The sequence below is a fragment of the Sinocyclocheilus anshuiensis genome, unplaced genomic scaffold, assembly GCF_001515605.1.
Source record: "Sinocyclocheilus anshuiensis isolate Anshui unplaced genomic scaffold, SAMN03320099.WGS_v1.1 scaffold1386, whole genome shotgun sequence".
Classification (NCBI taxonomy): domain Eukaryota; kingdom Metazoa; phylum Chordata; class Actinopteri; order Cypriniformes; family Cyprinidae; genus Sinocyclocheilus; species Sinocyclocheilus anshuiensis.
In genome coordinates this window covers 110,179-114,167 of record NW_015555701.1, presented here as the reverse complement: position 1 = coordinate 114,167, position 3,989 = coordinate 110,179, and positions in this window count along the sequence as shown.

Genomic DNA, 3,989 nt, shown 5'->3' with positions numbered 1-3,989 from the left:
CCACTCTCCTCCCGCACACACACACACACACACACACACACACACACACACACACACACACACACAGTCATGAAAAGTCATACAAATTCATTGATTAGCATAAATATTAGACAACATATATTGCACAAAATATTTTACTAAAATGTTATAAAAAATACTATATATAAATTAGAGATGCACCATTACTTCTCTACGTAATTTCTCTGCCGATTATCCAGAATGATATCTGCCGATAAAGACAGCTGAATATTCAGAATGATATCTGCCAATACAGACAGCTGAATATTCAGAATGATATCTGCCGATACAGACAGCTGAATATTCAGAATGATATCTGCCAATACCAATAACGATAGCCAATTAGCCGATTATCGAGAATGATATCTGCTGATACAGGCAGCTGAATATTCAGAATGATATCTGCCAATACCAATAACGATAGCCAATTAGCCGATTATCGAGAATGATATCTGCTGATACAGGCAGCTGAATATTCAGAATGATATCTGCCAATACCAATAACGATAGCCAATTAGCCGATTATCGAGAATGATATCTGCTGATACAGGCAGCTGAATATTCAGAATGATATCTGCCAATACCAATAACGATAGCCAATTAGCCGATTATCGAGAATGATATCTGCTGATACAGGCAGCTGAATATTCAGAATGATATCTGCCAATACCAATAACGATAGCCAATTAGCCGATTATCGAGAATGATATCTGCTGATACAGGCAGCTGAATATTCAGAATGATATCTGCCAATACCAATAACGATAGCCAATTAGCCGATTATCGAGAATGATATCTGCTGATACAGGCAGCTGAATATTCAGAATGATATCTGCCAATACCAATAACGATAGCCAATTAGCCGATTATCGAGAATGATATCTGCTGATACAGGCAGCTGAATATTCAGAATGATATCTGCCAATACCAATAACGATAGCCAATTAGCCGATTATCGAGAATGATATCTGCTGATACAGGCAGCTGAATATTCAGAATGATATCTGCCAATACCAATAACGATAGCCAATTAGCCGATTATCGAGAATGATATCTGCTGATACAGGCAGCTGAATATTCAGAATGATATCTGCCAATACCAATAACGATAGCCAATTAGCCGATTATCGAGAATGATATCTGCTGATACAGGCAGCTGAATATTCAGAATGATATCTGCCAATACCAATAACGATAGCCAATTAGCCGATTATCGAGAATGATATCTGCTGATACAGGCAGCTGAATATTCAGAATGATATCTGCCAATACCAATAACGATAGCCAATTAGCCGATTATCGAGAATGATATCTGCTGATACAGGCAGCTGAATATTCAGAATGATATCTGCCAATACCAATAACGATAGCCAATTAGCCGATTATCGAGAATGATATCTGCTGATACAGGCAGCTGAATATTCAGAATGATATCTGCCAATACCAATAACGATAGCCAATTAGCCGATTATCGAGAATGATATCTGCTGATACAGGCAGCTGAATATTCAGAATGATATCTGCCAATACCAATAACGATAGCCAATTAGCCGATTATCGAGAATGATATCTGCTGATACAGGCAGCTGAATATTCAGAATGATATCTGCCAATACCAATAACGATAGCCAATTAGCCGATTATCGAGAATGATATCTGCTGATACAGGCAGCTGAATATTCAGAATGATATCTGCCAATACCAATAACGATAGCCAATTAGCCGATTATCGAGAATGATATCTGCTGATACAGGCAGCTGAATATTCAGAATGATATCTGCCAATACCAATAACGATAGCCAATTAGCCGATTATCGAGAATGATATCTGCTGATACAGGCAGCTGAATATTCAGAATGATATCTGCCAATACCAATAACGATAGCCAATTAGCCGATTATCGAGAATGATATCTGCTGATACAGGCAGCTGAATATTCAGAATGATATCTGCCAATACCAATAACGATAGCCAATTAGCCGATTATCGAGAATGATATCTGCTGATACAGGCAGCTGAATATTCAGAATGATATCTGCCAATACCAATAACGATAGCCAATTAGCCGATTATCGAGAATGATATCTGCTGATACAGGCAGCTGAATATTCAGAATGATATCTGCCAATACCAATAACGATAGCCAATTAGCCGATTATCGAGAATGATATCTGCTGATACAGGCAGCTGAATATTCAGAATGATATCTGCCAATACCAATAACGATAGCCAATTAGCCGATTATCGAGAATGATATCTGCTGATACAGGCAGCTGAATATTCAGAATGATATCTGCCAATACCAATAACGATAGCCAATTAGCCGATTATCGAGAATGATATCTGCTGATACAGGCAGCTGAATATTCAGAATGATATCTGCCAATACCAATAACGATAGCCAATTAGCCGATTATCGAGAATGATATCTGCTGATACAGGCAGCTGAATATTCAGAATGATATCTGCCAATACCAATAACGATAGCCAATTAGCCGATTATCGAGAATGATATCTGCTGATACAGGCAGCTGAATATTCAGAATGATATCTGCCAATACCAATAACGATAGCCAATTAGCCGATTATCGAGAATGATATCTGCTGATACAGGCAGCTGAATATTCAGAATGATATCTGCCAATACCAATAACGATAGCCAATTAGCCGATTATCGAGAATGATATCTGCTGATACAGGCAGCTGAATATTCAGAATGATATCTGCCAATACCAATAACGATAGCCAATTAGCCGATTATCGAGAATGATATCTGCTGATACAGGCAGCTGAATATTCAGAATGATATCTGCCAATACCAATAACGATAGCCAATTAGCCGATTATCGAGAATGATATCTGCCGATACAGACAGCTGAATATTCAGAATGATATGTGCCGATACAGACAGCTGAATATTCAGAATGACATCTGCCGATACAGACAGCTGAATATTCAGAATGATATCTGCTGATACAGACAGCTGAATATTCAGAATATCTGCCAGTACCATTACCCACGGGCGACATTTGACTCTTGAGTCAGGGGAGCAAGAAAAAAAAAAAAGGCAAAATAAATCTTTTTCGGATGTATGCATCAAAGCAGTCAATACAGCGCAGTCAAGAATAACTTAAAGAGGTTGTCTGCGTTTACTAAACTGTGGAGCTTTGACTCTTGTTGCTGATTTGAATGGTGATGCTTCCCGTTTTAAGTGGCCTTTCATTTTTAACCAGAAGTGTGCACGCTTTTCTGATGTTTATTTAAGTTTTCCGTGTCTTTTTCCCGTGTCACTTGAAATGTGTCCGTTTTGAATTGTTGTTACTAAAGGTGAGAAACGTAAGGAAAAAATAAACGATCAGTTGTGGGACTATTCTGTCATGAATTGCATACTATTGATTTCTAAAAATTCTACCATCCGTTACTGGAAATGAAATTGCTGGTTGATATGTCCCGATCTCAATAAAGTTTACACACACTTTTAGTCCGTGAACTGGATCTCGCTGAGGACACGTGCTGTCTGTGGAAGTTTGGCCAGGACCGCTTCCAGAATAAATCACTGAGGCATTTTTGTCCTGTCCATTGCTTTGTTTATCACTGTGTCAATCACTGGTATTTCGAGAATGAATCCAGCATAAATATGCAGATGTCATTCCCGAAATGTTGCAGCATGTATGTCCGAAAAACGAAAAAGTTTCATACAAATTCTGAATGGGTTATAGCCTAGAAAGCGCGCTCCCATTAGTATCACTAAAAGCATCACTCATCTTAGTTCATTGGGATCTCACAAGGTTCCGTTATAATCAGTGAAGCTCTCTAAACTACACAATGAATAAAATTGGTACACACATGCAACACACCAATACCTACAGAAAAGTCTCCTGGTATGAAGTCAGAATCCCAACAGGAAGTCGGTTATTTTGAATTTTCTCGGCAAAATTTGTAAAATAATTGGGAATCATGTAAAAAATAA